The sequence below is a fragment of the Mytilus californianus genome, unplaced genomic scaffold (assembly GCF_021869535.1).
Source record: "Mytilus californianus isolate M0D057914Y unplaced genomic scaffold, xbMytCali1.0.p SCAF_8, whole genome shotgun sequence".
NCBI classification, from domain to species: Eukaryota; Metazoa; Mollusca; class Bivalvia; order Mytilida; family Mytilidae; genus Mytilus; species Mytilus californianus.
The window spans coordinates 42,544,701-42,566,987 of record NW_026262734.1 but is presented as its reverse complement, the minus strand read 5'-3'; the positions used below and the strand labels follow the sequence as shown (position 1 = coordinate 42,566,987).

General features: G+C 32.0%; 1 long non-coding RNA gene across 1 annotated transcript in view; it reads left to right on the top strand.

Moving 5' to 3' along the window:
• The window catches only part of LOC127712328 (uncharacterized), a 55,902-nt gene extending 43,402 nt beyond the window's left edge, over nucleotides 1-12,500 (top strand). The window contains exons 3-4 of the long non-coding RNA XR_007987040.1: nucleotides 8,167-8,214; nucleotides 11,328-12,500. This is a non-coding gene — a long non-coding RNA (uncharacterized LOC127712328). The remainder of the gene's footprint in view (nucleotides 1-8,166; nucleotides 8,215-11,327) is intronic.
• The last annotated feature ends 9,787 nt before the right edge of the window (nucleotides 12,501-22,287 follow it).

The window sequence follows — 22,287 nt, the reverse complement described above, 5'->3', positions numbered from 1 at the left end:
AAAAAAAAGAAAAAAGCGAAATCATCAAAACTGCACGTTAAGCATAGTTTTTTTTTGAATTTTATTTAATATCTAAACTATCAAATTTTAAAATGAAATTTAGAATCTTAAAATTTCAATTATTTGGTGAAATTTTTCAAAATGTCATAAAATTTCCCAAATTTTGAATGTTGATATTTTAAAACTTTGACAAAAATCCAAAAAACTAAAATTTGAAAAGTTTATCAAACAATAGTAAAGCTCTCTCTCTCTCTCTCTCTCTCTCTCTCTCTCTCTCTCATATTTAAGGTATCGTATATCTTAGATTAAGAGTATGACGTCATTTTTTATGTCTCATGTCTCAGTTAATTGCACTTGACTCGGTCAATTTATACATTTCCTACCTATCATCAACCTGGAAAAACATAAAACAAAATTATATTGAAACATTGTTGTTTAGTGTCATATCTGTATCGAAATGATAATTTGCAACAATCGAAATTTGAGTCTTAATCTTTTAAACCAAATTAAATGTATTCACCTTTTCATCTACAATCTTCATAGTACTGGGTTCATTCAAACACTAATTCTTTCATTGCCTGGTGGTCATAATACCTCATACCATTATATGTTTTCGATTTTGTATGAACAACGTACAAAAGAACTATAGGCTCCGATAACCTAATTAAACATTATAAGATTAAAAAGATGTTGTATGATTGCTACAACTCTAGATTCTACGAGGAAAGGTAACACTAGGCCACCGAAAGCTGAATTTTTAAGTTCAGTCTAGGTGGTCGAGTGGTGTAGAGCGCTGGACACAGTGCAGGCGGAGTTGTCTCGATGTTTTTGGCGCACACTTGCACGTCTAAATAATATCAAGCTAGATACGTCATATCGCTTGTTTACATCTGGAAAATATGGCGGCCGCCTCAAGATTTTGCTCATTTTCGGATCTGGACATTGAAAACATTTTGAGACACAAAGACTCAAAAAGCACTAAACAAGCTACAAAAGTTGCGTTGATAATCTTGATTGAGAATGCAATACGTATAGATCTATGAGATCTATGAGAAATCTTGATTTTGTTCTAGTTACAGTCGAGAGGAACTTTTATCTCAAATTGTTATGTTCATTCAAGGAAAATTATATCTTTGTATTCAGTTCAGTATAATAATACAATTATGGCCTTCATGAAAAGTAATTATCCAAAATCATTTAATCTCGAAAAGGTTATTTTCACTCGGTCCTACCTTTCCTCGATTTAATAGTTATCAATTATGGAAGTTGAGGTGGTCAATACGTTATATATGGACATGTTCAGATTATATTGACCGAGGACGAAGTCCGAGTGTTAATATAATCTAACAGGTCCATATATAACGTATTGACTGAGTGAAAGTCCTTAATTTCAATATTACATATGTAAATAATGTAAAAGTATTAGGAAAATGGCGTTCAATGTTCTTTCTGTGTATTTTTAAATTGTATTTTGCAAGAATTTAAACATGTTATTGAAAATATCAATATTCTTTGAACAACTTCATAGCTTGTTGCGTTAGCTTTCTTATATTCTTAGCGTCTGCGTTTAACATAAAAATTCTTGTGATAAAATTGCAAATTTTCTTTTCATCTGCTGCGGTGCTTCCTCCATGGTTGTAATGTGTGACGTCATGACGTCATTAATCTAAATTTAGCAATATTTTTCATATTGACCGTCAATTTACATATAAATAGAAACATTGCGTTAATATACTTAAAAATAGAAACAAGGCTTCGGATACATAAAATAACCTTTCAAACACGTGTTCGTAATATCCAATGAAAACAGGAGAATGCTACATCATATGTAATATTTTTGGATATTAACTTTCCATTAAGGCCATAGTTGTATATTATCCTTCGCTTAATAACAGTTTCAAACTAGAAAAGTCAGTTTTAAGCCAAATATTGTCTTCCTTCTTATTCATATTTGGCTTAAAAAATCCCGGACTATTTGTTGAAAAACCCTGACGTTTTAGATGTTGCTTTCAAAAAAAAACAGACAATATAAAACACTGATTTATGAGTGAAGTACACGTAAATTGTGCGTCGTTTGTGCTCAAAACATGTTTAACATTCAGAACGAGATGAACAGTCACGAATACAACTATTACATTCGTGAAATAGCAGTAAACCGATCTGATTAGATGTAATATCACTCCAAAAAACCTGATCTACACTCGAAAAAAGTAGACCGATTTTTTTCGCAGAAACTCGATCTCAGCCAGACACAATACCTACCGTGATAAAATTGAATTTACAATCTTAATAATAGGGGTTCAATTCATGAAAATATTGATTGCATTTTTGAGTGAAGATCAAAATATTTAATGCCGTCATATGTTTTCAGTTCTATATGAAAACAAACAAAGAAGTATAAGCTCCGCACACCTGATTAAACAATACAAAAACAAGAAGTGGTAGAATGCAAATAATACAACATCACTAGAAACCAATTGTAGTAGATAAATATAGGTAACTGAAAAACCTCCATGAATGACCAGATAGGTAGTCATTTGGTAGTATTAGGCATACTGGTACATTTCTGTCCACATACAGTTTTCAATCTGGAACTAAAGTACGTCGGTTGCTTCATTGTGTGTTTAAGGTTTGCATTTCATCCGTATTTGGATTATCGCTAAATTTTGAACATCTGAAAGGTTAACGAACTTTGTAATTAAGGGTCAACGTCATGTTCTTAAATTTGATCTTGTCTTATTATTGCTTCATATCCAGAAATCAACGCCACTTTACTTATTTGAATATTATACTCATTTATGAAATCATCATCTTGGTTCTGAAAAAAAATGTCTGTTTTAACTTTAATTTAAGTGATAGACAGGGTGCGGGGACAGAAAATAAATATACACAACAATATACACCATTTAAACAAAACATAATGACTGTCGTTGCAAAAATCAAGGTTCCTGAGCTATTTTAAAAATCGAAGCGAGAGGCTTTTAAGGATACAGTTACAGGGGAGGTAAAGACGTTGCTAACGTAAATTGTTATTTTCGCGACGTCAAACTGTGACTTATCGGGAAAAGATGCAGTTTTCAACTGATTTTTATCATTCAAACTGATTTAACTAGAACGAGTTCATGGACCCCTCTTTTTAAAAGTGACATTTGGTTTGATTACGTATGAAGATTATGTATACCAATTTTCATGAATAAGTCAATAGTGCAATTTTTTTAAATTTGATAAATATACAGCAAAAAATGACGTTATTTTTCTACATTCATGAACATTTGATAAATATGAGTTAATTGTAAAAATAAAATGTACAAATTTATAGAACATTTATATAAAAAAGAAATTACAAATAATTTAACAAAAAACAGCTTGTGTTTATCTTTTAAAACAAAAAAGTTATGTATTTCTGTCGAAAGGAAAAATACGTCCACAAATCCTAATTTTGAGGAAATATCTGAAATTTCAACCTCAATTTACTCAAAAAGTAGCACATGATGGTATATTTTTTATTACATATTTGATTTAATCAGGTAAAAAATAGCCTATATGCATATTTTCATCAAAATTTCAATATGGGATCAAAACTGTATCGTATGCCCTTAACATTGCAGTATAAAATAAAGGCTAAAATGGCTGAAACGTCAAATTTGCAAACTTCGTGTTGAAAATTGGCTAACAAGGTCATTACAAAAACAGGTTGCGGGGATGAAACTTGCAACTTGAATGTCCAAAAAATAAGCAAGTCCAAACCTTGTATGTGTAGTCGTTGAACTCTAGGTTCCCACGTAAAGTTAAAATGCCCCTATTTCAAGAAGAATAAACTCACGAAAACACGAAAAATTCACTAAATTCGCGTTCATTGTTTTGATTTTGACCGCCTGAAAACTTTACGGAAATATCTGGCAGCAAATATCAGAGTGATTATAAACAAGGACTCTGTGATGGGCAACTTATAATATCCGTGTTTTAAAGATTTTAAGGATATCAAGCCAGTCCAGTTCAAACTATTATCACGTTGTACAATTCTCATTTACATATTATGAATATTAATTAGCAAAAGTACTACTAATTTCTGGCTATGTCTTCTTAGAAACTGTATAAGATATGGATAAACTATTTTTACAACAATGTTAGATGTGACTTGTCATATCACATACATTTTGGTTGAAAGCGAACGTTGACATACATGAGAGTTTTCTCCCCTCTTATATGTAGAATTAGCAGTATGGTGATATAAATCATTAACCATAATAACGAGAGATTATTGATTTAAGGTCTTTGCTTAATGACATTTAATTCAGCTCAAGGTGATATTCAATTTGACGTTCTAGATTTTGACCTTTGCTTTATCATCATATTGGTACATAATAGAGTCAAAAGGTCTTTTGCAATAGGGTGCAGCAATATAACCTTGATTCTAATATGACGTTCTTCTATCGCTTTGGAAACAAAGCCATGTTCTAATTCCAATAAAATATGGTCTGCACATGATTGACGTCACAATTGAAATTGCAACCGTCAGCTGTGTTTTGAACAACGTCGGGAATCAAAATGGACATTTGTTTTGGTGTTGTTCGCTATGAAATTAAATAAAATGATTCTAAAAGCAAGTTTACATGTATTTGTTCACTTGTTTTATCGTGAAACGGTTTATTTTCTATAACGATTTGGCTTCATCAAATCAAAATGGATGCCTTTTGAACGTGTATTATAGATCCGCTTCGAATTTCAAAAGTTCTAATTTTTTTTATTAGAATCGAAATAATTCTATCATGCCCTGCTCTATAAAATTGAGAATGGAAATGGGGAATATGTCAAAGAGACAACAACCCGACCAAAAAGCAGATAACAGCCGAAGGCCACCAATGGGTCTTCAACGCAGCGACATAAACCCGCACCCGGAGGTGGGCCTCAGCTGTCCCCTAAATAAATATGTACTAGTTCAGTGAAAATGGACGTCATACTAAACTCCAAAACATATAAATAAACTAAAATTAAAAAAACATACAAGACTAACAAAGGCCAGAGGCTCCTAACTTGGGACAGGCGCAAAAATGCACCTTTGCTTTATCATCATATTGGTACATTATAGAGTCAAAAGGTCTTTTGCAATAGGGAGCAGCAATATAACCTTGATTCTAATATGACGTTCTTCTATCGCTTTGGAAACAAAGCCATGTTCTAATTCCAATAAAACATGGTCTGCACGTGATTGACGTCACAATTGAAATTGCAACTGTCAGCTGTGTTTTGAACAACGTCGGGAATCAAAATGGACATTTGTTTTGGTGTTGTTCTCTATGAAATTAAATAAAATGATTCTAAAAGCAAGTTTACATGTATTTGTTCACTTGTTTTATCGTGAAACGGTTTATTTTCTATAACGTTTTGGCTTCATCAAATCAAAATGGATACCTTTTGAACGTGTATTATAGATCCGCTTCGAAGTACAAAAGTTCTAATTTTTTCTATTAGAATCGAAATAATTCTATCATGCCCTGCTCTATAAAATTGAGAATGGAAATGGGGAATATGTCAAAGAGACAACAACCCGACCAAAAAGCAGATAACAGCCGAAGGCCACCAAATGGTCTTCAACGCAGCGAGAAAATCCCGCACCCGGAGGTGGGCCTCAGCTGGCCCCCAAATAAATATGTACTAGTTCAGTGAAAATGGACGTCATACTTAACTCCAAAACATATAAATAAACTAAAATTAAAAAAAACATACAAGACAAACAAAGGCCAGAGGCTCCTATCTTGGGACAGGCGCAAAAATGCACCTTTGCTTTATCATCATATTGGTACAATAAAGAGTCAAAAGGTCTTTTGCAATAGGGAGCAGCAATATAACCTTGATTCTAATATGACGTTCTTCTATCGCTTTGGAAACAAAGCCATGTTCTAATTCCAATAAAACATGGTCTGCACGTGATTGACGTCACAATTGAAATTGCAACCGTCAGCTGTGTTTTGAACAACGCCGGGAATCAAAATGGACATTTGTTTTGGTGTTGTTTGCTATGAAATTCAATAAAATGATTCTAAAAGCAAGTTTACATGTATTTGTTCACTTGTTTTATCGTGAAACGGTTTATTTTCTATAACGTTTTGGCTTCATCAAATCAAAATGGATACCTTTTGAACGTGTATTATAGATCCGCTTCGAAGTACAAAAGTTCTAATTTTTTCTATTAGAATCGAAATAATTCTATCATGTCCTGCTCTATAAAATTGAGAATGGAAATAGGGAATATGTCAAAGAGACAACAACCCGACCAAAAAGCAGATAACAGCCGAAGGCCACCAATGGGTCTTCAACGCAGCGAGAAAATCCCGCACCTGGAGGTGGGCCTCAGCTGTCCCCTAAATAAATATGTACTAGTTCAGTGAAAATGGACGTCATACTAAACTCCAAAACATATAAATAAACTTAAATTAAAAAAACATACAAGACTAACAAAGGCCAGAGGCTCCTAACTTGGGACAGGCGCAAACATGCGGCGGGGTTAAACATGTTTTGTGAGATCTCAACCTTCCCCCTATACCTCTAGCCAATGTAGAAGAAAGAAACACACATCAATACGCACAGTAAAACTCAGTTTAAAAGAAATCTGATGCTCATTTTGACATGAGTATGCATTATATTTGTCAACATTTTAAAGATATTGACAAATATTATGCCTACCCATGTTAAAATGAGCATAGAGCATGGCATGAGAGAATTATTTCCAAAATAGTCCAACTGGAAGTTATTTTTGGTGAATCGGAAGTAGCGATTTCTTGAGTAAATTTCCTATTAAAGACCCTAACATTATATCTCTTTTAAGCAGAGTGAAGAAACGTATCATTTGAAACCTAAAGTGAAATTTTGTAAACAATTGATTATACATTATTATTGTTATTATTATAAAGGTCTTTCCTTTTATAGAAGGAATTGATCTTACTGTAAGGTCCTGTTCGACAGTTTAATATTTGATTGTTTTCGCTACTAATGCAACTCGTAAAAGATATCGAAAAATTGTATTTCGATTTGGTTACGACATGTCTTGTCTGCAATATATTAAGGTGAACATGGTACGGCGACAACTTATAGGAATTTTCTATCCTGTAAGTTTAGAATAAACTCTAAGATGATATAACTAAAAAAACATACAAAAAAGACCTGTTTTGTATTGAAGATTCATGGCCTTTGCGGTCAAGATCAGCGGTAAATTTGACGTTCTAGATTATTAACTTTGCCACAAATTCTAACTGGTCCATGATAAAACCAAAGTGTCTTTTCCATATGTTACACATATGACCTTGAAAAAGATCAACTGGAAATAACCTTGCGTTTACCGGATGTAGCCATATTACAAGTTTAAATTCATGTAAAAGTACTTAGAATTGATATTTTTGGAACGAGTGTGAAGTAACTTATTATCTGAATCCAGAAGGGACTAGGACTTTTTGTAAACTGGAAGTTACAAATTATCTGTTTATTTCGATAAAAAGTACATATAAACCATACATTTTAAGAATGACTTGCAAATGAATCAAGGTACAAGTTTTATTGTCAATTTTGACCTTTGATCATATAACTTGTTATGGGATAATCTCAGAAACCATTACGAGACGCCTGAAAAGTGGAAAATGTTTGTGTCATTAAGTTGTAACTTTATTATATTTCGTCCGGAGAGTTTTCCTTGAGGGGAATAATCCGAATCGGTTGTTTGTTAAAATACATTTTTTAAGTATAACTCTTAAACATGTTAAACTAATTTAAAGGTCCTAGACCTATAGGGTGTTTTGCCATGAGATCGTGTTCTAATGACCTTTATAGAGGTCATAAGCCCAAAGGTCAAGGTCATGTCCAAGATAATGTGTTCTTGTGTTTGTGGGAGTTTATGTTTTTTTTTAAACATATTCAATACACTTTATTTCTTTTTGGGTGAATATTACACAATAAGAAAAGGAAAAACCTCTTCATAGTTCGCAAACCATTGCTTTTCAAATTTTTTACCTTTTTTACACGACTGTTTCCTGATCAAATTCTTTAAAATTGTTAATAACTATCAAACTAACCTATTAGACATCAAATTTTAAAAGCTATTTATTTAACATTTTGGTCTTGTTCATATTTTAATTCTAGACTTCCTTAATTGGTTTATGTTTCTTTTTTTTGTAGATGATCTGCTTAGAGAGTCTAAAGAATGGAATAGAAAGTACCAAAAAGGTAACATTGTTAAATAACTCAAAATGTTTTTTTTAACCCATTGTTCTTTATTAATCACTTTTGGAGTTAAAAGCCTGTAAAACTGTACACCACGTTGCATTTGTTGGAAACCCTTATCCTTTCTGTCAAACATCGTTTATAAAGTTACTATATAGTTGGTATTTCAACAAGGTTGTGGGTGTAGATGAAATTTAACGATATGAAAGCAGAACTTTCGCCTATTATACACAGGGATGAAATATAAAAGTGGATGATTTAAAGATAAGAAAGCATTATCTAAACAATAAGAATTCGAAACGATTTCTCAAATCTAATCCCATTAATAAAACACACAAATGGAGTGCATGTTTTGAAAATTCTAGTACTTAAATTTAAACAAGACGAATCAGTGTTCTTCAAGTTATCGATTCAAATCAATTCAAAGCATGGAGCACATAAAACATGAAACTTATGTATATATGTTATTATACTTTTTTTTTTAAGGAAAACAACGTTGTGATTTCAGAAACAAAACATTTTTAACCTTCAATTCAGGGATGGGTACCCTTCGCGTTTGAAAAAAGAAGTTTTAGAATATGCAATTTTTCAATTTGTTGGGACTTAAAACAAATTAGAACTCGCTTATATGCAATTTTACCTTATAAGTTTTTTGACAAAGAGGTCCCGATCAGACATTTATGACTTACCAATCTTATCTGACAGTACAAATTCATTATGTCATAATCTGCACTATAATTTGTATGATGTGAATACCTTTAGGTAGATTTGTTACGATTCTTGGTGATGCTTTGTTTAAAACAATGCGATTGGTTATAGAAGCGGACATGAAAATTGTCACGTTTTGCAAGTTTGCGTTTTGAAACAAACAAAATACAATGAGTATTGCCAAATGACACCAATTAATCATTGACTGCAAGACCGAAGTTCCTTTCCAAGTTTCACAGATACTACCACCAGGTTTTCCTACATGCGAATATTAAATTGTGCTTTCATTAGCACACAATGATAGTTTATAATCAGAACTAATACTTACTCTCATATCATTAACGTTATATAAGAATAAAAAATGAATAATAATACAATATTGAGATGCTCTACAAGTAACTGATTGAAATTATACTTAACACCATTTACTTTCTGCTTTCTTTCTGTCATAAATGATTTCAATCATTCTATGCATTTTACACCATTTGTTTGTAAAAAAGAGGCAAAAGATACCAAATGGACATTCAAACTAATAAGTCGAAAACAAACTCACAATACCATTGCTGAAAAAGACATACAGACAAAATTACACAAAACACAACATAGAAAACTAAAGAATGAACATCACGAACCCCACCAAAATCTGGGGATAATTGCAGGTGCTGCAGAAGCGTAAGCAGATCCTGCTCCACATGTGGCACACTTCATGTTGTTCGAGTTAGTACAAAGCCGGTAATTAGCCTTAATCGGTAGGTCACATTTGGGGAAAATGGGACGGATTGTAGTTACGACATTTTGAACATATCCACTATCACCTGTGAAACGTATATTCCATAACGGTCGACCAACTCGTCCATAAAATTTACGAAGGGATGATTTCAACTTGACCGCTTGGAACTTTTGGTTTAATATCTTCCTTGTAAGCAGCAACGCTCTATCAAGGAAATCATGACAGCAAAAACAAGCTCTGGAATATCGTATCAACTGGGAGATATATATTTCGTATGCGGGCGCTGCTGGAATGTTGCTACATAGAAATGTAAAGTTCACAAATAGGAAGCTTGTTATTTATTACATTAAATATAATTCGTTTTTGTTATAAGAGCTTTTTGTGGATCTACCACTTGCATACCAATGTAGATAAGGTTGAAAGATATCAGACACACAATCATTTGAAGATACCGACTACATCATACACACAACTTAGGCAGTAGATACCAAATTGTAATGGAACATTTAAAATTAGAAGAGAAACCAACAACGCAATCAAATACACACAAGAAACGAGGAATATACAAACTGCAATCTACACAACACTGCATATAAAACTAAAAGACTAAGCAACACAAACCCTCTCCAAACCGAGGGTTATTTAATATGCGCAGAAGGTAAGCATATCCTGATGCACAAAATGCGTTCGTCATGTTGCTCATCAAAATTCAATTTGCTGACAAATCTCTTGCAATTCTGTCATAATCAAGGGAATGAGGAATGGATTATGGTTACGACATTTGAAGCATATCTGTCCTTTTCCATGACCCCGGTGTTCTTGGAACCCTTAATTCTATATATTCCTTGTAAGCAGCATTTATCAAACAGGAACATCATGATAGGAAACGCAGATATGTAATCCAAATTACGCACTGCTAGCATGGCGATACATATAATTGTAAGGCGAACAATGAGGAAGTATAATTTGTGCTTAACCGACCCTTATTGTCCAAAATAAAATGCTATCGAATATATGAGGCAGACTTAACTGTATTTATGGTATCTTTTATTTTAAGTGTAATGGGATAGATGCTTTCCACATAGTCCCCAAACTTTGAATTATTCAGTGAGGGGACAACATCTTAATTGCGGAACGTGAATTTAAAGGATAATGCTAGTTTTATTTCATTTATGAATAAAGTATTTAACCAGCATGAAAAAGAGTACATTTGGTGTTTTCTTCTTTAAATGTTTGTTAAAACATGTTATCCAACGTAACAAATATGATGTCAATAAAAACAAATGGGGATCTTCATATAGTCAGTTTTAAAGATTTGTTTATATAATTTGATTTATAGACATTATTATTAAAAAAATGAGTTTTCCATCCGAAAACAAAATATTTGTATCTATCTTGGTATTGTTTTTATGAAGCAAAGTTTGAATCATTCTTTGAAACTGCCTTTAAGTATTTAATGAGGTTTACTTGTGTAAAAAGAAGACAGGTCAACTAGTTTTACTCAATTACAAGAGGAAAGGTAATTTAATGAGAACGCATGTACTCTAACATGTATTGTAAATTTAAAGTATCTACGTCTGTTTTACGCCACTCCTAGATTCGATATTAAACATTGATTTTAGAGTAGTTTTATTTGAAAAAGTTCTTGCGTTTACAATTCTTGTAAAACAAATTTCAGGAGGTGTACTTCGAATGGTCCTCGTCGGAACAAGAAGAAGTGGAAAAAGTTCCACAGGCAATGCTATTTTGCGTGGAATTAAATTCCCAGCTGGATTAAGTGGGGGAAGAGTAACAAGAGATATTCGGAGAGAAGAAACGACTGTAAACAACAAAACACTGGCCATCGTTGATACACCGGGATTTGTTAACATGCAAAACGATTCGCACGTCGAAAGCATTATGAAGATAATTGGCAAAGGCGCTAAATTGGTTACTCCTGGGCCTAACGTTTTTTTATTCGTTTTCTCAATACTAGGTTTCTCTTATGCAGACGAGATGATGATTAATTATTTCTGTAAGAGGCAAAAGGAAATGATCAAATATGTGATAGCTGTTTTTACGGGTCGAGATATCCTAGAGAAAAACCAAAGTAATTTTGATACATATAAAAGTCAACTTCCTTGGGAAAGTAAGGAATTTTTGAACAATTTACATGACAGAGTGTTTGCCATTGATAATACGAAACATGATAAAGAGGTCAACAATTTCATAAACAAAATAGAGGAGGTTTCTACGCGATCTGAAGATTTCTATTATGATTGCAAAAAATTTAAATAGATGAGAAACACTGAACAGTCATGCTGAAGGAAAAACAATATGTCTTTATCACACAAAAAAAAAAAAGAATTTGTTTATTTTTTTTTTTGGCGTTTTTATAATATATTTAAGTTTATATAGAAACTAAGATACTAAGTCTCTCATTTGGTAAGTCAGGAGTAAACCCGTTGGAAGGAAAAATAAAATAGAAAGTTGAAGAGCTATAAAATCGAAAATTCCGAAAGGTTGTGACAAAAAGATCTCAGACAATCTATGCCTGGAGAAGGTGAAAAACCTTATGTGTTTCGAATAATTCAAATTTTCATAAACAGTAAATTTAGAAATATAGATGTCTACCATTTCTTGTTTGTTCCAGAAAATAAGTTATGTAGAGATATTTTTCATTTGACAAATTGTAAATATGACATATGAAACAAGTATTTTACTCATGTGATAAGATGGCTAGAAAACTTATTTCTCATCTATTATTATGCTCTTTGATATCAAATAGGTCAAAATTGTTGTATATTTAATAACTATCTTAAGGTGCATTGTCAACTAAATTCGTTCACCTTTCAATAAATTCTGCCATGTTTTTGTACTTGTTTTTTTAAACATTTATTTACTTCTTGTTATAGTTTTGCAATTTTTCATCCATTGTTTCTTTTTTCATGCTTATTTGTGAAAGTGAATATAATACATTTACATTGTATGAGTAGACCACATTTCAGACTTTAAATATTATATAAAAGGTTCTGTAACTAAACTTATTCAATGTAAAAATCCAAATACGATTACACATTGTTACTATTAATAATAACTGGTGATATTTTAAAATTTGAAATGCCAAAAATAATTTTGATGAGTCAATTTACTAATATGTAAAATACTTCAAAGAAGATCTATTAATAATTGAAATACTTTAAGTCTAACTTAGTTACATTTTATAACATAGACAGTGTCAAGATTCATTTACTTTTTCGACACCCTTTTCGCCAAAACAATATTTTTTGCCACTTTAAATTTTATTTTTCGCCAACTTATTTTCCTGTTTGAAAACTACCTCCATTTTTATTAATAGTATTGCGATCTCTTATACATTTACATCTGAGATGTAAAAACACATGTTATATTAAATCCCATTATACATTAATCCCACATCAGTATAATTAACATTTGTATAAATGAACACAAAATTTGGAATAATTAGAATACTATCAATGTACGACTTTCTTAAACACGTGTAACTGATGTTGGTTATATACATTAAAATGTCAAAATTAGTAGTGGTATACATTGCGTACCCAGCAAAGACATAACATTTTAAAAACATTTTTTAAATGTCATATGGACGTCTTTCCGAAAATAATATCATTTGAACAACAAAAAAAATGTTAATTTTATTGTTTTTGAAATGTTTTTATTCTAACATGTAAGTAAAATGTTTTTACAACATCCAAAAAATATTATTTGCTAATATCTTTAATTCACGTTCTCAAACATTGTTCTGAAATATCCCGTACACATTTCTATAATATAAAAAAATAAAATTTTCTTCAATTGGTATTTTATATTGTTAAAACATTTAAAGTAAACATTTTCCAAACATCACAAAAACATTCTGCTAAAACTGTTTTGCAGAAAATATAGTTTTGCTTTTTACATAAAATGTTTTATAACGTTAAACTAAAATGTTTTACATTTAAAATCTGAAAGATATTGGCTAAATGTTTTCTATAAAATATTTTGACATACACTTTATTTAATATGGTTACTGATATTTTATTTAACATTTTACGGATATAAAAATAACATTTTATTTAAACTTTGTTCAAAATCCCACAGACAACGTTTTATGGAATTAGCTAGTTAGTTTTTTTTCCAGTATAAGTTAAATAACACTAAATCTTATCAATACTTTAATCAAGAAGTCAGCCTATTTTATTTCTTCTAATATCAAAATTAAAAAAGTCAACTTTAAATTAAGAGATAATGTATTTATAAACAATTACTTTTCTTTAATGTTTATTCAATTCGTTCGTGTATATTTTAGAAATTAAGAAATGAAAACTGTCGATGAAATATTCTGCCCTCTATTATTCCATTTTCGTATCGTTATGCATTACGGAAATCCGACCTTTTCCGGAATTGGTGCAGAAGTCGACTGTTTTGTTTTATCACATGTGAATATCGGGAACCAGTTTGCGGAAATGCAATTTGAAATTTAAAATTTGAAACAGACAAAGAATATCAACAAAGAGAGCGAAGAAAATTGTTTGTTACTCACTTGGTAAGAATGATTAAACTCCTAAGATGAAACTTGTTAATTCTTGTTTTGTTTCAATCATAATCGGAACCAATACATCTGTTTCGACAGGTGCAGATCCAGGATTTTGAAAAAGAGGGGCCCCTGGATGGCAGGCCAGCGTTTGGAGTGATACTTGTAAATAGTCTATGCATTTATCTTATATGTAGCTCCATTAGGGAGTTTGGCCCCCTAAATCCGCCACTGTTCTAGCATCTACGTACACCAATAATGAATGTGTCCATTGATATAAAAATAAGGAGATGTGGCTTGCGTTTGATTGCCAATGTCAATGAGACAGCTATCCACCAGAATTCAAATGACTTGGATATTAGAAATTATAGGTCACCGTACGGCCTTCAACAATGAGAAAACCCATACCGTATAGTCCATTTTTAAAACTCCTTGACAAACAAAATGTGTTCTCCAACACAATTGTAACAAAATAAAAACTAGCTGTATAAATTTATAACAGTACACATTATGAAAAACTACATTTCGTAATATGACGGACATAAAACAACAACAACTGTTCCAAAAGGCATGACTCAATAGACTACTCCTAGGCACCAAAAAAAGGTAACATTAACACTAAGCACCAGATAAATAACTTTTGTGTTTTCTATCATGTCTATGACAAAATGAATAAACCAGTTTTTTTTTCTCCCAAATTGCACCGATTGTAAGCTTGTTTTTATTTCAAATAGTTTCTCTTACATTAACTTAACCAAGTACAAGAATGTCCTTCAGCAGAGTAAGTAACCTGTCTAAAAATTATACACTCACGAGTCAAAAGTCAGTTATATATGAAAATAGTCTATTACAAATAGACACAGAACCTAGTGCATGAGAATAGGGACCAATGTGTCCATCCTACATGTAAATGGCATCAAATTCATGGTGAAGTTGGTTTTGTGACTGTTCAGCCTGAGTTGTTTCAGTCAAATATCATATTGTAGTTTTCCTATAGAACAGTCTCTTAATTTAGTTGGAATCTGAAGTGATTTTTAATCATGGCACTGCCCATAATTTGTGGCCGCCTTAGCAGAACATTTTTAAAATTAATTAAATTTAATAAAAACAACACTGATTTAAAAAAAACAAACTTTTTTTTTGGCTGTATACGTGGTATAATGGAGAATTTAATTTTATAGTAAAATCAGCGTACACATGCAAGGATTTATTTGCAATACAGTAAATTAGAATTTCCCTTAATGAATATTAAAGGACTATTTAAGACTTAAGTTACAAGCATGTTAATATAAACTGTTGCTTAAAATTATATGCATACACAAAATGTAATTATCTTTTATTTTTTAACAGGAGCTATAAGAAAAGCCACATAGGATTAGTTCAATATGCAGGTTTACATTTTGGGAGTAGCACTGGTTCTTTGGAATGTCCACAACCATTCAGGAGGAAAACATTTTTTTTGAAGCAAGATTACTGTCATTTCTTATTTAGATTTTAATTCAAATTTTTCGCATAAACAATACATTAATTTAAAGATTAAGGGCATAGAATACAGAAAAGATCTCTTTGGATTTTTAAAATAAATTATTTTCTAGTGACAAAATAGAAACAAGTTGTTTATTTAAATCACGCTTTTAGTCTAACAGTGTGCTTTCACAAACATCATAAACAACATCTTTGCTTTCCTTTGAAAATGCTTTCAAATATAAACATCTGATTTTATGACATCTGTGTGTTTCCCGGAAGTTTGAGTTATATTATTAGCAACATCACGGAAACAAAGCGTAAAACTTGGATAAGTTATTATTTGCCTCTACAACTAGTATTGTATCGTATGCCCTTAGATACAAATTTCAAATTATAAACTATGTCAACCTACGGATTTTAACAATTAAAAAAGACAATAAGATGTTAAATGTAGCAGGCTTTCAAAGACCCCTACTTGATAAACTGAAACACACCCCCCCTAAAAAAAAACAAAAACCAATAAACTAAAAAAATATGATAGACATCAATTAACAAGTATATTAAAATAACAGGTTCTTGACTGGACACATCTATCGTCCCAAATTTTTTTATTGGTTTTTTTCTTATAACAAAATGAAGTTCAGCTTTAATGAAAGGCATTTAAGTCCCATATGGATTGAATGAAAAGGTTTTTTATCTGTACTGTACATTGTATATTTGATCCCGTTAAATGCTATATATATACCTTTTGTTTGCGGTATATCATCTTTTCCGTAAGTTTATTGTTTTCTGTTTAGTATTAAATTTATAATTAAGATCCATTTATTACATCGGTGATCCGTTTATTTGGCAATCAATCGCCAATGGCAGTCAGCAGGGTTTTAAGAACACTTGCTGTTCGACCTGTTAGTCAAATGCGTTTTGTTTATAGTTATCAAAGGTACCAGGGTTATAATTTAATACGCCGGACGCGCGTTTCGTCTACATAAGACTCATCAGTGACGCTCAGATCAAAATCGCTATTAAGCCAAACAAGTAAAAAGTTGAAGAGCATTGAGGACCGAAAATTCCACTTTTTTCGTCTTTTGGAAAATGTTGTTTGTGCTGTATTTAGACCCCTCTAACAAGAAATTTGTTTTGTATGCACACGTATAAATATTGTGATTTTTATCCAACGCAATCATAGGTTTGAACGTTGTTTTCAATATTTAGACTTGTTTATATATATATATATATATCAACAAGTCTCAATTGAAAACGTATAAAAATTGCGATTTTTATCCAACGCAATCATAGGTTTGAACGTTGTTTTCAATTTAGACTTAATTATATATCAATTTAGACTTGTTTATATATATATATATATATAAACAAGTCTAAATTGAAAACAACCTTCAAACCTATGATTGCGTTGGATAAAAACCGCAATTTTTATACGTGTGCATGCAAAACAAATTTCTTGGTAGAAGGGTCTAAATACAGCACAAACAACATTTTCTAAAAGACCAAATGAGTGAAAAAGTATATTTTAACAAAACGCATTTGACTAACAGATCGAACAACTGATGTCCTTAAACCCTGCTGACTGCCATTGGCGATTGCTAAATAAACGGATCACAAGATGTAACAAAATAGATCTTATTATTAATTTATTACCAAACAGAAAACAATAAACTTGCGGAAAAGATGGTATACCGCAAACATCAGAAGCAAAATTTTGTACACCATAACCTGATTTCGACAATTAATGTCTCTTCAGTGATGTTAGGAATCGAAACGGTATTTGGAAGGCCATTTAATTTACCTCAATTTAGGATAGACTCTTGAATTTTGAAAGAGTCAAAATAGGATGAACGAATCATATGAACCCGAAGGCAAATATAATACAAGCCCAAACAAAAATATATATAAACAAGTCTAAATTGAAAACAACGTTCAAACCTATGATTGCGTTGGATAAAAACCGCAATTTTTATACGTGTGCATGGAAAACAAATTTCTTGGTAGAGGGGTCTAAATACAGCACAGACAACATTTTCAAAATGACCAAATGAGTGAAAAAGTATATTTTAACAAAATGCATTTGACTAACAGGTCGAACAACTGATGTCCTTAAACCCTGCTGACTGCCATTGGCGATTGCCAAAAAAACGGATCACAAGTTGTAACAAAATAGATCTTATTATTAATTTATTACCAAACAGAAAACAATAAACTTGCGGAAAAGATGGTATACCGCAAACATCAGGTGCAAAAATTTGTACACCATATCCGGATTTCGACAATTAATGTCTCTGCAGTGATGTTAGGAATCGAAACGGTATTTGGAAGGCCATATAATTCACCTCAATTTAAGATAGACTCTTGAATTTTGAAAGAGTCAAAATAGGATGAACGGATCATATAAACCCGAAGGCAAATATAATACAAGCCCAAACAAAAATATATATAAACAAGTCTAAATTGAAAACAACGTTCAAACCTATGATTGCGTTGGATGAAAACCGCAATTTTTATACGTGTGCATGGAAAACAAATTTCTTGGTAGAGGGGTCTAAATACAGCACAAACAACATTTTCAAAAAGACCAAATGAGTGAAAAAGTATATTTTAACAAAACGCATTTGACTAACAGGTCGAACAACTGTCTTTAAACCCTGCTGACTGCCATCGGCGATTGCCAAACAAACGGATCACAAGATGTAACAAAATAGATCTTATTATTAATTTAATACCAAACAGAAAACAATAAACTTGCGGAAAAGATGGTATACCGCAAACATCAGGTGCAAATATTTGTACACCATATCCGGATTTCGACAATTAATGTCTCTTCAGTGATGTTAGGAATCGAAACGTTATTTGGAAGGCCATAAAATTTACCTCAATTTAGGATAGACTCTTGAATTTTGAAAGAGTCAAAACAGGATGAACGGATCATATTAACCCGAACGCAAATATAATACAAGCCCAAACGAAAATATATATAAACAAGTCTAAATTGAAAAGAACGTTCAAACCTATGATTGCGTTGGATAAAAACCGCAATTTTTATACGTGTGCATGCAAAACACATTTCTTGGTAGAGGGGTCTAAATACAGCACAGACAACATTTTCCAAAAGACCAAATGAGTGAAAAAGTATATTTTTAACAAAACGCATTTGACTAACAGGTCGAACAACTGATGTCCTTAAACCCTGCTGACTGCCATTGGCGATTGCCAAATAAACGGATCACAAGATGTAACAAAATAGATCTTATTATTAATTTAATACCAAACAGAAAACAATAAACTTGCGGAAAAGATGGTATACCGCAAACATCAGGTGCAAAAATTTGTACACCATATCCGGATTTCGACAATTAATGTCTCTTCAGTGATGTTAGGAATCGAAACTGTATTTGGAAGGCCATATAATTTACCTCAATTTAGGATAGACTCTTGAATTTTGAAAGAGTCAAAATAGGATGAACGAATCATATAAACCCGAAGGCAAATATAATACAAGCTCAAACGAAAATATATATAAACAAGTCTAAATTGAAAACAACGTTCAAACCTATGATTGCGTTGGATAAAAACCGCAATTTTTATACGTGTGCATGGAAAACAAATTTCTTGGTAGAGGGGTCTAAATACAGAACAAACAGCATTTTCAAAAAGACCAAATGAGTGAAAAAGTATATTTTAACAAAACGCATTTGACTAACAGGTCGAACAACTGATGTCCTTAAACCCTGCTGACTGCCATTGGCGATTGCCAAATAAACGGATCAGAAGATGTAACAAAATAGATCTTATTATTAATTTATTACCAAACAGAAAACAATAAACTTGCGGAAAAGATGGTATACCGCAAACATCAGGTGCAAAAATTTGTACACCATATCCGGATTACGACAATTTATGTCTCTTCAGTGATGTTAGGAATCGAAACGGTATTTGGAAGGCCATATAATTTACCTCAATTTAGGATAGACTCTTGAATTTTGAAAGAGTCAAAATAGGATGAACGGATCATATAAACCCGAAGTCAAATAAAATACAAGCCCAAACGAAAAAATATATAAACAAGTCTAAATTGAAAACAGCGTTCAAACCTATGATTGCGTTAGATATAAACCGCAGTTTTTATACGTGTGCATGCAAAACACATTTCTTGGTAGAGGGGTCTAAATATAGCACAGACAACATTTTCCAAAAGACCAAATGAGTGAAAAAGTATATTTTAACAAAACGCATTTGACTAACAGGTCGAACAACTGATGTCCTTAAACCCTGCTGACTGCCATTGGCGATTGCCAAATAAACGGATCACAAGATGTAACAAAATAGATCTTATTATTAATTTAATACCAAACAGAAAACAATAAACTTGCGGAAAAGATGGTATACCGCAAACATCAGGTGCAAAAATTTGTACACCATATCCGGATTTCGACAATTAATGTCTCTTCAGTGATGTTAGGAATCGAAACGGTATTTGGAAGGCCATATAATTTACCTCAATTTAGGATAGACTCTTGAATTTTGAAAGAGTCAAAATAGGATGAACGGATCATATAAACCCGAAGGCAAATAAAATACAAGCCCAAACGAAAATATATATAAACAAGTCTAAATTGAAAACAGCGTTCAAACCTATGAATGCGTTAGATATAAACCGCAGTTTTTATACGTGTGCATGGAATACATTTCTTGGTAGAGTGGTCTAAATACAGCACAAACAACATTTTCCAAAAGACCAAATGAGTGAAAAAGTATATTTTAACAAAACGCATTTGACTAACAGGTCGAACAACTGATGTCCCTAAACCCTGCTGACTGCCATTGACGATTGCCAAATAAACGGATCACAAGATGTAACAAAATAGATCTTATTAATTTATTACCAAACAGAAAACAATAATCTTGCGGAAAAGATGGTATACCGCAAACATCAGGTGCAAAAATTTGTACACCATATCCGGATTTCGACAATTAATGTCTCTTGAGTGATGTTAGGAATCGAAATAGTATTTGGAAGGCCATATAATTTACCTCAATTTAGGATAGACTGTTGAATTTTGAAAGAGTCAAAATAGGATGAACGGATCATATAAACCCGAAGGCAAATATAATACAAGCATAAACGAAAATATATATAAACAAGTCTAAATTGAAAACAACGTTCAAACCTATAATTGCGTTGGATAAAAACCGCAATTTTTATACGCGTGCATGCAAAACAAATTTCTTGGTAGAGGGGTCTAAATACAGCACAAACAACATTTTCAAACTGACCAAATGAGTGAAAAAGTATATTTTAACAAAACGCATTTGACTAACAGGTCGAACAACTGATGTCCTTAAACCCTGCTGACTGCCATTGGCGATTGCCTAATAAACGGATCACAAGATGTTACAAAATAGATCTTATTATTAATTTATTACCAAACAGAAAACAATAAACTTGCGGAAAAGATGGTATACCGGAAACATCAGGTGCAAAAATTTGTACACCATATCCGGATTTCGACAATTAATGTCTCTTCAGCGATGTTAGGAATCGAAACGGTATTTGGAAGGCTCTAAATATTACCTCAATTTAGGATAGACTTTTGAATTTTGAAAAAGTCAAAATAGGATGAACGGATGATATAAACCCGAAGGCAAATATAATACAAGCCCAAACAAAAATATATATAAACAAGTCTAAATTGAAAACAACGTTCAAACCTATGATTGCGTTGGAAATAAACCGCAGTTTTTATACGTGTGCATGCAAAACAAATTTCTTGGTAGAGGGGTCTAAATACAGCACAGACAACATTTTCCAAAAGACCAAATGAGTGAAAAGGTATATTTTAACAAAATGCATTTGACTAACAGGTCGAACAACTGATGTCCTTAAACCTTGCTGACTGCCATTGGCGATTGCCAAATAAACGGATCACAAGATGTAACAAAATAGATCTTATTATTAATTTATTACCAAACAGAATACAATAAACTTGCGGAAAAGATGGTATACCGCAAACATCAGGTGCAAAAATTTGTACACCATATGCGGATTTCGACAATTAATGTCTCTTCAGTGATGTAAGGAATCGAAACGGTATTTGGAAGGCCATATAATTTACCTCAATTTAGGATAGACTCTTGAATTTTGAAAGAGTCAAAATAGGATGAACGGATCATATAAACCCGAAGGCAAATATAATACAAGCCCAAACAAAAATATATATAAACAAGTCTAAATTGAAAACAGCGTTCAAACCTATGATTGCGTTAGATATAAACCGCAGTTTTTATACGTGTGCATCCAAAACAAATTTCTTGGTAGAGGGGTCTAAATACAGCACAGACAACATTTTCCAAAAGACCAAATGAGTGAAAAAGTATATTTTAACAAAATGCATTTGACTAACAGGTCGAACAACTGATGTCCTTAAACCCTGCTGACTGCCATTGGCGATTGCCAAAAAAACGGATCACAAGATGTAACAAAATAGATCTTATTATTAATTTATTACCAAACAGAAAACAATAAACTTGCGGAAAAGATGGTATACCGCAAACATCAGGTGCAAAAGTTTGTACACCATATCCCGATTTCGACAATTAATGTCTCTTCAGTGATGTTAGGAATCGA